Source organism: Pleurodeles waltl, chromosome 12, assembly GCF_031143425.1.
Source record: "Pleurodeles waltl isolate 20211129_DDA chromosome 12, aPleWal1.hap1.20221129, whole genome shotgun sequence".
NCBI lineage: Eukaryota > Metazoa > Chordata > Amphibia > Caudata > Salamandridae > Pleurodeles > Pleurodeles waltl.
In genome coordinates, this window is record NC_090451.1 from 113,010,885 (window position 1) to 113,023,251 (window position 12,367).

General features: G+C 47.5%; 1 non-coding gene across 1 annotated transcript; it reads left to right on the top strand.

Moving 5' to 3' along the window:
* Positions 1-640: 640 nt before the first annotated feature.
* TRNAH-GUG (transfer RNA histidin (anticodon GUG)) lies at positions 641-712 on the top strand. Its single transcript has one exon. It is a non-coding gene; the product is annotated as a tRNA-His (tRNA).
* Positions 713-12,367: the final 11,655 nt, after the last annotated feature.

A 12,367-nucleotide genomic window follows, 5' to 3' on the forward strand; every position in this document is an offset into this window, starting at 1 on the left:
TCTCTACCCCACTCTGCTCTATGCCACTCCATTCCTCACAATGCTATTCAACGCCATGCCAAGGCACACCACTTCATTATATTCCACTGTATTCTATGACACATTACGTCACTCTACTCTTTGCACTTCAATCTACTCCCTTCTATGACCCTCCATTCATCACCACTCCATTGTTTGCTAGTCAAGTTTACGCCACTTCATTCCACACAATGCAACTCTAAAGCAGTATGCACCAAGCAGCTGAATGTGTCTGAAGAGACACCCAGAAAAGAAAAAAACAACAATATGTGGGGGCCTGTTCCGAGCCCCTCCTGGCCTGGAGGAGTTTGGTCGGCCGTGGATTAAGTTTTTGCAGTGTTCACTTCCCCGACCCCAGCACTCATAGAACACTTGAGACTTGCAGGGCAGAGTGGTGGATCTTGTTAAGAAGTCTGGGCTTCTTGGTTTATGGGGAGTCTTGTCACTGGAAGCAGAGAGGTAAATATTTGCTGTGATCTGCTACTCAAAGAAAAGACCCTGATCTAACTTGAAAAGATGGGTTTTAAACAAACGCTAAATCTATCCACTCCACGGATACTTTGACCTTTTTTAAGCCTATCAGAGCCACACCAGGGTATTATTTTCAGAGCCCAAGTAGCTCGCCGTGATCGTATAGTGGTTAGTACTCTGCGTTGTGGCCGCAGCAACCTTGGTTCGAATCCGAGTCACGGCAGTGGGGCAGCATTTTTATTCTCACTTCTTAATATTTACATGAGTTAAGAGCTTGAACCTAATTTCAACTGTGAAATTAAATGTCTTTGAAGAACGCGTTAACAATGTTATTATTTATTTCACCTTTCTGCACTTTTACGTTTGTGGCGGTCCTGATGTGAAAAGTATGAGCTACAGTTTGGTTTCACGGGACCCGGTCAGCAAGAGGGATGGATGTCTGTGTCTCCTGTACCTGCAGCGCCGAGGCTCCTGTACTGACGCGGAGTAGCTTTCAATGTTGAAAGGGATCCTGCTAGTCAAATATCAGTTTTTGCAGCAATTCAGGCCGCAAAGAAAAAAGGTCTAAAAATAAATATTTGTATAGAAAGTAAGACTGAGGTCCCAAGGGTCTGAAAGAAAGAGGCGATGGAGAAGGACACTGAGAGGCGCACTCACCCAATCAGCGTTTGGCTTCATCATCCCGCACCCGACGGATCACCGGGCAGCTAGAGGGAAAGTTTTAAAACTTAAGCCAAGTTTATTAGTCGTGGTCGAATCGTGAATTACACAATTACGCTCCTTTGTGGAATTTGGAGTAATGTGGGGAAAGACATCTACCCAAGAGCGGAGGAAAAGAGCGTGAGCAGCGGCTGTTGTGCCAGTTCTGTTGCATTTAGAGCGATTTTCTTGTGCAAAGTGTATATCAGGTTCCTTTTGGATCTGAGCGTGTATTTTGCACCAGGAAAATAGCCTTGTGTAATTCTGTACAACCTTGCATAATGTTGCTGTAATCTCGCGTAATTACACTGCAGTGAGTTACACTGGTTACGCCCATCCCTACATTTGACTCATGTTTAACAGAGAGGTCCATCCATCCATTGATCCATTCATCTGTCCATCCATCTTTTTGCCTGTGTGCCTGCTTATCTATCTGCTCACCTACCTGTGCGTGACTGTGAACCTGTCTAACAGAGTGTTGATGCCTGGCTGTATGCTTTGTTAACACTATAACGCTCATAGGGACATTGAGGAGGACATCTTGGCGCTATGTTTTTTTTTTATATGAAGCAACCATTTTCAAATCCTGACAGTCCACACAAAGTTGATCATATGTGATCCCATTTTCGTACCAACAGCTGCTTCTCTATATACTTATCGGTCCACGTCTATTACTACATGTGCTTTCTATTTACCTTTCTATTTCAATCTGGGTATCTGCCTTACTGCCTATTTCTGCCCATCTCTGTTTATGTTAACACTTTAAAGCCTACATGCTGACTACCAAGGTCTTTGTGGCGTGGTTCTTTCTAAAGCAGGCGCGTGTGATTTACAGCGGTTTCTGTGACGCTGATTATATCTCATCCATGATTTACTAACAGCTACATACCTGCCTTTCTGTCTACAAACCTGTACAGATGCATCAGTGAATGTGGCTTATTTATGACGATCTGTTTAACCTTCTATCGGTCCTTCTATCTGTGCAACTGTCTTACAGTTCCCCCTCTTTTATGTTGTTACAACACTATTTGTTAAACAAACCTTCACAGTCAGAAGGGCTTCCAGGCGCTGTTATGTATTAAAAAAACTGCAAAGAACACCAGTTTATGCAATGTTGATGACATTTACTTCACCCCTTTATTGTTGCATTAATGGGTTTTCAAGTCACAAAACGGGTCCCTGATGAAGCCCAAGTGGACTTCTGAGCTGCTGTAGCTCTGTGGGCTCTCCAGCTCTCCTAGGGCCTCAGATCTACCACTACAACATCAGCCTTACCCTAAGTTGTGCAGTAGATTTATTTATTTTTTTATTTATTGGTATTTCAGATGGTACATATTATTCATAGGATTGTAACAGGTTGCAGAGCTGTATGAATCTCCTTTCCATGACAACTTTTGAACAGTTACCCATTACTGCTATTATATTATGTTACCACCACGCTGAGGGCTGTTCCTTGCATAAATCTGTAAGCAGGCTTGTGATCTGTGGTGTGGGCCTCCTGTGGGTCTACGGTTCAGCGCTGTATGCCCATGGAGCAGGGTGGTCGGTTCCCACCATTTCCAGCTCTGGCACGTCAGGTACTCATCATCTCTCATTACAACAAATAACAAGCAAGCAAAACAACTTGCCCAGAAACCGAGACCTAACTACGCATCGTGTGAGTGTGTCTACAGCTGTATGGCGCCCAGCCGGGGGGGGGAAGGGACCCAGGGGAACCCTCCCCAGTGTATGATCTTCCAGGGAGGTCTAGGAGAGGTGTGTTTGTCGTGCTCCTAACTCCGCAAGTTAAGAGGCCCATCTGCATCGTCATCATAGTCATGTCAGGAGTGTTCCATGCTCCCGCCACCTCTGCCCATAGGGGAGCTATCTGTCTGTTCCTCAGCCCTCTCATTTCCTCCCTCTGAAGTGCCCTTTCTTCTGCCTTGCCAAGGAAGTGATGTCTGCTTATAGCACGTGTCCTACTTTTATAATGTTTTCAGGGCACTTCACCCACTTCATATCTAGCCAAAATCCTTTAGCACTGGGAGACCACGTGTCTGCTGAATATCTTACCTCCACCATTGGGGGTGTAAAAGGTGTACTTTGGCTCTGTTGTAAATTATTATATAGGGCTCAATTTGGTTGGGTTGTGAATTGCTGTCAAGCTCTAAATCTCAGAATTCTCTTAGTCACACCTTTTTATGTCTTGCGTACACAGTGAATGTGCTGTGAGACATATTGTTTAGAATTCAGTGGGCTTACCACACGCCCATAGCTTACTTACCATTAATTGTTTTCTATGTCACTCACATTTGCAATATTTCGATTGCTTAGCTCCCATAGACTGAATCTACCTTTCTTGTGTTCATTCCTCCATGGAGGATGGACCAAGTACATGTGTTCTTTTCGTCTTTCTACAGTACTCTATTTTTTGTATTTTAAAAGTGTTTTCGTATCATTCTTGGATGTGCAATGTGCTTTCCAACATTCATGACAAGCATACAGCTTATTTTTCACCCTAAACGCCGTCTCTATTGACACTTTAGTTACTTTCTCACACTGTATTCCTCTGCATGACTATACTCTACTCCCCTCAGTGCCACTGTACTCTACACTGTGCAACTCTATACCACTCCACTCTACTCAGTTCTACTCCACTCTAATCTACATTGTTCCACTCTATCACTCCACTCTATGCCACTCTAATCTATGCCACTCCACTATACGCCACTTCACTCCACTTTATGCTACTCCATTCTATGCCACTCCACCCTGTCACTCTCTGCTATGCCCCTCTACTCCACTCCACTCTACTCTATGCCACGTCCCTCCATTCCTCTCTACGCCACCCTACTTCATAGAATGCCACTTTATGTGACTCTATGCCACTCTGCTCTACATCACTCTAGAATACTCAACTGAACTCTACTCTATACAATTCCACTCTACTTTACTCCTCTCCACTCTATGCCTCTCCACTCTATGCTACTCTACTCCAGTCTACTGTACGCCACTTTATTTTATCCCATTCTACTCTACGCCACTGTACACCACTCAACTCTATGCCACTCTACTCCGTTGCACCCCTCTCTACTCTACGCTACTCTACTCCATGCTACTATACTCCACTCTAAGTCACTGTACTCTCCACCACTAAGCTCTATTCCACTCTAGTATATGCCACTCCATGCCACTCTAATCCACCCCACAGAATGCCACTCTACTCTATGCCACTCCACTCAACTCCATGCCATTCCACACTTTTGCACTCTACCCTACTCTGTGCCTCTCCATTCCACTCCATGCCACTCCACTCTATCCCACTACGCTCTACTCTAGTTCACTCTATGCCACTCCACTTTACTCTCTCCCACTCTACTCTATACTACTTCATTCCATGCCACTTCACTGTACTCCACTCCACTCCATCTCACACAATATCACTCAATGGCACTACATGCGCTCTACTCTATGCCACTCTACTGCACACTACTCTATGCTGTGCCACTCTACACTACTCTCCTGTAGGCCTTTCTACTCTATGCCACTTTTTACTCTGCTCCTCTCTACACCACAGTGTCACTCCATGCAACGCGACTGTATGCTACTCAACTCCACAACACTCTACTTCATGCAGTCCGACTCCACTCCTCCTAATTCTTTGCCACCCCTCTCCATGACACACTGTTCTCTGACTCTGTGCCATTCCATGCAACTTCACTCTACACCACACTATGCCACTCTACACCACACTACTTTACTCTATGCTACTCTATGCCATTCAATGCAACCTCACTCCTCTCTACCCCACTCTGCTCTATGCCACTCCATTCCTCACAATGCTATTCAACGCCATGCCAAGGCACACCACTTCATTATATTCCACTGTATTCTATGACACATTACGTCACTCTACTCTTTGCACTTCAATCTACTCCCTTCTATGACCCTCCATTCATCACCACTCCATTGTTTGCTAGTCAAGTTTACGCCACTTCATTCCACACAATGCAACTCTAAAGCAGTATGCACCAAGCAGCTGAATGTGTCTGAAGAGACACCCAGAAAAGAAAAAAACAACAATATGTGGGGGCCTGTTCCGAGCCCCTCCTGGCCTGGAGGAGTTTGGTCGGCCGTGGATTAAGTTTTTGCAGTGTTCACTTCCCCGACCCCAGCACTCATAGAACACTTGAGACTTGCAGGGCAGAGTGGTGGATCTTGTTAAGAAGTCTGGGCTTCTTGGTTTATGGGGAGTCTTGTCACTGGAAGCAGAGAGGTAAATATTTGCTGTGATCTGCTACTCAAAGAAAAGACCCTGATCTAACTTGAAAAGATGGGTTTTAAACAAACGCTAAATCTATCCACTCCACGGACACTGTGACCTTTTTTAAGCCTATCAGAGCCACACCAGGGTAGTCTTTTCGTAGCCCAAGTAGCTCGCCGTGATCGTATAGTGGTTAGTACTCTGCGTTGTGGCCGCAGCAACCTTGGTTCGAATCCGAGTCACTGCGTTGCAGGTGGCAATGTCACGGTGTAGGAGGCTGGACTGGCTTGTAGTGAGTACCAAGGGGTACTTGGACCTTGCACCAGGCCCAGTTATCCCTTATTAGTGTATAGGGTGTTTAGCAGCTTAGGCTGATAGATAATGGTAGCTTAGCAGAGCAGCTCAGGCTGAACTAGGAGACATGTGAAGCTACTACAGTACCACTTAGTGTCATATGCACAATATCATAAGAAAACACAATACACAGTTATACTAAAAATAAAGGTACTTTATTTTTATGACAATATGCCAAAGTATCTTAGAGTGTACCCTCAGTGAGAGGATAGGAAATATACACAAGATATATATACACAATAGCAAAAATATGCAGTATAGTCTTAGAAAACAGTGCAAACAATGTATAGTTACAATAGGATGCAATGGGGAAACATAGGGATAGGGGCAACACAAACCATATACTCCAAAAGTGGAATGCGAACCACGAATGGACCCCAAACCTATGTGACCTTGTAGAGGGTCGCTGGGACTATTAGAAAATAGTGAGAGTTAGAAAAATAACCCTCCCCAAGACCCTGAAAAGTGAGTGCAAAGTGCACTAAAGTTCCCCTAAGGACAAAATAGTCGTGTTAGAGGAATAATGCAGGAAAGACACAAACCAGCAATGCAACAACTGTGGATTTCCAATCTAGGGTACCTGTGGAACAAGGGGACCAAGTCCAAAAGTCACAAGCAAGTCCGAGATGGGCAGATGCCCAGGAAATGCCAGCTGCGGGTGCAAAGAAGCTTCAACTGGACAGAAGAAGCTGAGGTTTCTGCAGGAACGAAAAGGGCTTGAGACTTTCCCTTTGGTGGACGGATCCCGCTCGCCTTGGAAAGTCGTGCAAAAGTGTTTTTCCGCCGGAAGGACGCCAACAAGCCTTGCTACATGCAAATCGTGAGTTTGGCGTTTTTGGACGCTGCTGGGGCCCAGGAGGGACCAGGAGGTCGCAAATTGGACCTGCAGATAGACGGGACGTCGAGCAAGACAACGAGCCCTCACTGAAGCAGGTAGCTCCCGGAGAAGTGCCAGAAACAGGCACTACGAAGATGCGTGAAACGGTGCTTGCCGAAGTTGCACAAAGGAGTCCCACGTCGCCGGAGACCAACTTAGAAAGTCGTGCAATGCAGGTTAGAGTGCCGTGGACCCAGGCTTGGCTGTGCACAAAGGATTTCCGCCGGAAGTGCACAGGGGCCGGAGTAGCTGCAAAGTCGCGGTTCCCAGCAATGCAGCCCAGCGAGGTGAGGCAAGGACTTACCTCCACCAAACTTGGGCTGAAGAGTCACTGGACTGTGGGGGTCACTTGGACAGCGTCGCGGGATTCGAGGGACCTCGCTCGTTGTGCTGAGAGGAGACCCAAGGGACCGGTAATGCAGCTTTTTGGTGCCTGCGGTTGCAGGGGGAAGATTCCGTCGACCCACGGGAGATTTCTTCGGAGCTTCTGGTGCAGAGAGGAGGCAGGCTACCCCCACAGCATGCACAAGCAGGAAAACAGTCGAGAAGGCGGCAGGATCAGCGTTACAGAGTTGCAGTAGTCGTCTTTGCTACTATGTTGCAGGTTTGCAGGCTTCCAGCGCGGTCAGCGGTCGTTTCCTTATCAGAAGGTGAAGAGGGAGATGCAGAGGAACTCGGCTGAGCTCATGCATTCGTTATCTAAAGTTTCCCCAGAGACAGAGACCCTAAATAGCCAGAAAAGAGGGTTTGGCTACCTAGGAGAGAGGAAAGGCTACTAACACCTGAAGGAGCCTATCAGCAGGAGTCTCTGACGTCACCTGGTGGCACTGGCCACTCAGAGCAGTCCAGTGTGCCAGCAGCACCTCTGTTTCCAAGATGGCAGAGGTCTGGAGCACACTGGAGGAGCTCTGGACACCTCCCAGGGGAGGTGCAGGTCAGGGGAGTGGTCACTCCCCTTTCCTTTGTCCAGTTTCGCGCCAGAGCAGGGGCTAAGGGGTCCCTGAACCGGTGTAGACTGGCTTATGCAGAATTGGGCACATCTGTGCCCAACAAAGCATTTCCAGAGGCTGGGGGAGGCTACTCCTCCCCTGTCTTCACACCATTTTCCAAAGGAAGAGGGTGTCACACCCTCTCTCAGAGGAAGTTCTTTGTTCTGCCATCCTGGGCCAGGCCTGGCTGGACCCCAAGAGGGCAGCTGCCTGTCTGAGGGGTTGGCAGCAGCAGCAGCTGCAGTGAAACCCCAGGAAGGGCAGTCTGGCAGTACCAGGGTCTGTGCTACAGACCACTGGGATCATGGGATTGTGCCAACTATGCCAGGATGGCATAGAGGGGGCAATTCCATGATCATAGACATGTTACATGGCCATATTCGGAGTTACCATTGTGAAGCTACATATAGGTAGTGACCTATATGTAGTGCACGCGTGTAATGGTGTCCCCGCACTCACAAAGTTCAGGGAATTGGCTCTGAACAATGTGGGGGCACCTTGGCTAGTGCCAGGGTGCCCTCACACTAAGTAACTTTGCACCTAGCCTTTACCAGGTAAAGGTTAGACATATAGGTGACTTATAAGTTACTTAAGTGCAGTGTAAAATGGCTGTGAAATAACGTGGACGTTATTTCACTCAGGCTGCAGTGGCAGGCCTGTGTAAGAATTGTCAGAGCTCCCTATGGGTGGCAAAAGAAATGCTGCAGCCCATAGGGATCTCCTGGAACCCCAATACCCTGGGTACCTCAGTACCATATACTAGGGAATTATAAGGGTGTTCCAGTAAACCAATGTAAATTGGTAAAATTGGTCACTAGCCTGTTAGTGACAATTTGAAAGTAATGAGAGAGCATAACCACTGAGGTTCTGGTTAGCAGAGCCTCAGTGAGACAGTTAGGCACCACACAGGGAACATATACATGCACACCTATGAGCACTGGGGCCCTGTGTGACAGGGTCCCAGTGACACATACATATAGGCCACAAACCTATGAGCACTGGGGTCCTGACCAGCAGGATCCCAGTGACACATAACAAACACACTGAAAACATAGTGTTTTCACTATGAGCACTGAGGCCTAGCTATCAGGATCCCAGTGAGACAGTGAAAACAGTGACAAACACCCTGACATACACTCACAAACAGGCCAAAAGTGGGGGTAACAAGGCTAGAAAGAGGCTACCTTCTCACACAACCCCCCCCCAAACGAAGGACAATAAGGCTAACCTTGGCCAGTTGAGACTTTATTGTCTAAGTGGTGATAAGTAGAGAGTAGCTCTGCAATAGACTGGTTACTCCCTTTATCATCCACTGTAGGAAAGTACCATCTTGCCTGGCATGTTACCCCCATTTTTCACTGTATATATGTTGTTTTAGTTGTATGTGTCACTAGGACCCTGGTAACCCAGGGCCCCAGTGCTCATAAGTGTGCCTGAATGTGTTACCTGTGTAGTGACTAACTGTCTCACTGAGGCTCTGCTAATCAGAACCTCAGTGGTTATGCTCTCTCATTTCTTTCCAAATTGTCACTGACAGGCTAGTGACCATTTTTACCAATTTACATTGGCTTACTGGAACACCCTTATAATTCCCTAGTATATGGTACCGAGGTACCCAGGGTATTGGGGTTCCAGGAGATCCCTATGGGCTGCAGCATTTCTTTTGCCACCCATAGGGAGCTCTGACAATTCTTACACAGGCCTGCCACTGCAGCCTGAGTGAAATAACGTCCACGTTATTTCACAGCCATTTTACACTGCACTTAAGTAACTTATAAGTCACCTATATGTCTAACCTTTACCTGGTAAAGGTTAGGTGCAAAGTTACTTAGTGTGAGGGCACCCTGGCACTAGCCAAGGTGCCCCCACATTGTTCAGAGCCAATTCACTGAACTTTGTGAGTGCGGGGACACCATTACACGCGTGCACCACATATAGGTCACTACCTATATGTGGCTTCACCATGGTAACTCCGAATATGGCCATGTAACATGTCTATGATCATGGAATTGCCCCCTCTATGCCATCCTGGCATTGTTGGTACAATTCCATGATCCCAGTGGTCTGTAGCACAGACCCTGGTACTGCCAGACTGCCCTTCCTGGGGTTTCTCTGCAGCTGCTGCTGCTGCCAACCCCTCAGACAGGCAGCTGCCCTCCTGGGGTCCAGCCAGGCCTGGCCCAGGATGGCAGAACAAAGAACTTCCTCTGAGAGAGGGTGTGACACCCTCTCCCTTTGGAAAATGGTGTGAAGGCAGGGGAGGAGTAGCCTCCCCCAGCCTCTGGAAATGCTTTGTTGGGCACAGATGTGCCCAATTCTGCATAAGCCAGTCTACACCGGTTCAGGGACCCCTTAGCCCCTGCTCTGGCGCGAAACTGGACAAAGGAAAGGGGAGTGACCACTCCCCTGACCTGCACCTCCCCTGGGAGGTGTCCAGAGCTCCTCCAGTGTGCTCCAGACCTCTGCCATCTTGGAAACAGAGGTGCTGCTGGCACACTGGACTGCTCTGAGTGGCCAGTGCCACCAGGTGACGTCAGAGACTCCTTGTGATAGGCTCCTTCAGGTGTTAGTAGCCTTTCCTCTCTCCTAGGTAGCCAAACCCTCTTTTCTGGCTATTTAGGGTCTCTGTCTCTGGGGAAACTTTAGATAACGAATGCATGAGCTCAGCCGAGTTCCTCTGCATCTCCCTCTTCACCTTCTGATAAGGAATCGACCGCTGACCGCGCTGGAAGCCTGCAAACCTGCAACATAGTAGCAAAGACGACTACTGCAACTCTGTAACGCTGATCCTGCCGCCTTCTCGACTGTTTTCCTGCTTGTGCATGCTGTGGGGGTAGTCTGCCTCCTCTCTGCACCAGAAGCTCCGAAGAAATCTCCCGTGGGTCGACGGAATCTTCCCCCTGCAACCGCAGGCACCAAAAAGCTGCATTACCGGTCCCTTGGGTCTCCTCTCAGCACGACGAGCGAGGTCCCTCGAATCCAGCGACACCGTCCAAGTGACCCCCACAGTCCAGTGACTCTTCAGCCCAAGTTTGGTGGAGGTAAGTCCTTGCCTCACCTCGCTGGGCTGCATTGCTGGGAACCGCGACTTTGCAAGCTTCTCCGGCCCCTGTGCACTTCCGGCGGAAATCCTGTGTGCACAGCCAAGCCTGGGTCCACGGCACTCTAACCTGCATTGCACAACTTTCTAAGTTGGTCTCCGGCGACGTGGGACTCCTTTGTGCAACTTCGGCGAGCACCGTTTCACGCATCCTCGTAGTGCCTGTTTCTGGCACTTCTCCGGGTGCTACCTGCTTCAGTGAGGGCTCTTTGTCTTGCTCGACGTCCCCTCTCGCTGCAGGTCCAATTTGCGACCTTCTGGTCCCTCCTGGGCCCCAGCAGCGTCCAAAAACGCCAAACGCACGATTTGCGTGTAGCAAGGCTTGTTGGCGTCCATCCGGCGGGAAAACACTACTGCACGACTCTCCAAGGCGTGGGGGATCCATCCTCCAAAGGGGAAGTCTCTAGCCCTTGTCGTTCTTGCAGTATTCACAGTTCTTCAGCCTAGTAAGAGTTTCTTTGCACCAACCGCTGGCATTTCTTGGGCATCTGCCCATCTCCGAGCTGCTTGTGACTTTTGGACTTGGTCCCCTTGTTCCACAGGTACCCTCAGACAGGAATCCATCGTTGTTGCATTGCTGATTTGTGTTTTCCTTGCATTCTCCCTCTAACACGACTATTTTGTCCTTAGGGGAACTTTAGAGCACTTTGCACTCACTTTTCAGGATCTTGGGGAGGGTTATTTTGCTAACTCTCACTATTTTCTAATAGTCCCAGCGACCCTCTACAAGGTCACATAGGTTTGGGGTCCATTCGTGGTTCGCATTCCACTTCTGGAGTATATGGTTTGTGTTGCCCCTATCCCTATGTTTCCCCATTGCATCCTATTGTAACTATACATTGTTTGCACTGTTTTCTAAGACTATACTGCATATTTTTGCTATTGTGTATATATATCTTGTGTATATTTCCTATCCTCTCACTGAGGGTACACTCTAAGATACTTTGGCATATTGTCATAAAAATAAAGTACCTTTATTTTTAGTATAACTGTGTATTGTGTTTTCTTATGATATTGTGCATATGACACTAAGTGGTACTGTAGTAGCTTCACACGTCTCCTAGTTCAGCCTGAGCTGCTTTGCTAAGCTACCATTATCTATCAGCCTAAGCTGCTAGACACCCTATACACTAATAAGGGATAACTGGGCCTGGTGCAAGGTGCAAGTACCCCTTGGTACTCACTACAAGCCAGTCCAGCCTCCTACATTGGTTGTGCAGCGGTGGGATAAGTGCTTTGAGACTACTTACCACTCTTGTCATTGTACTTTTCATAAGAGAAAAATATACAAAACAAGGTCAGTGTATATACACATAGCCAAAAAGTTTTGCATTTCCTCTTTTCACTCTTTTCTAAGTGCTGAAAAGTACTTCTAAACTTTCAAAAAGTTCTTAAAAGTTTAAAAAGTTTTTTCTGTCTTTCCAAAAAGTTCTGAAAACTTTTTTCTCTTTGTCTATCACTTTAACTCTCTCTAAAAAATGTCTGGCACAGGCCAAAAAGTTGAACTGTCCAAACTTGCATATGATCACCTTAGCTGGAAAGGAGCAAGGAGTCTCTGCATAGAGAGAGGTTTGAGTGTAGGGAAGAATCCTTCCTTAGAACTGTTAATTAATATG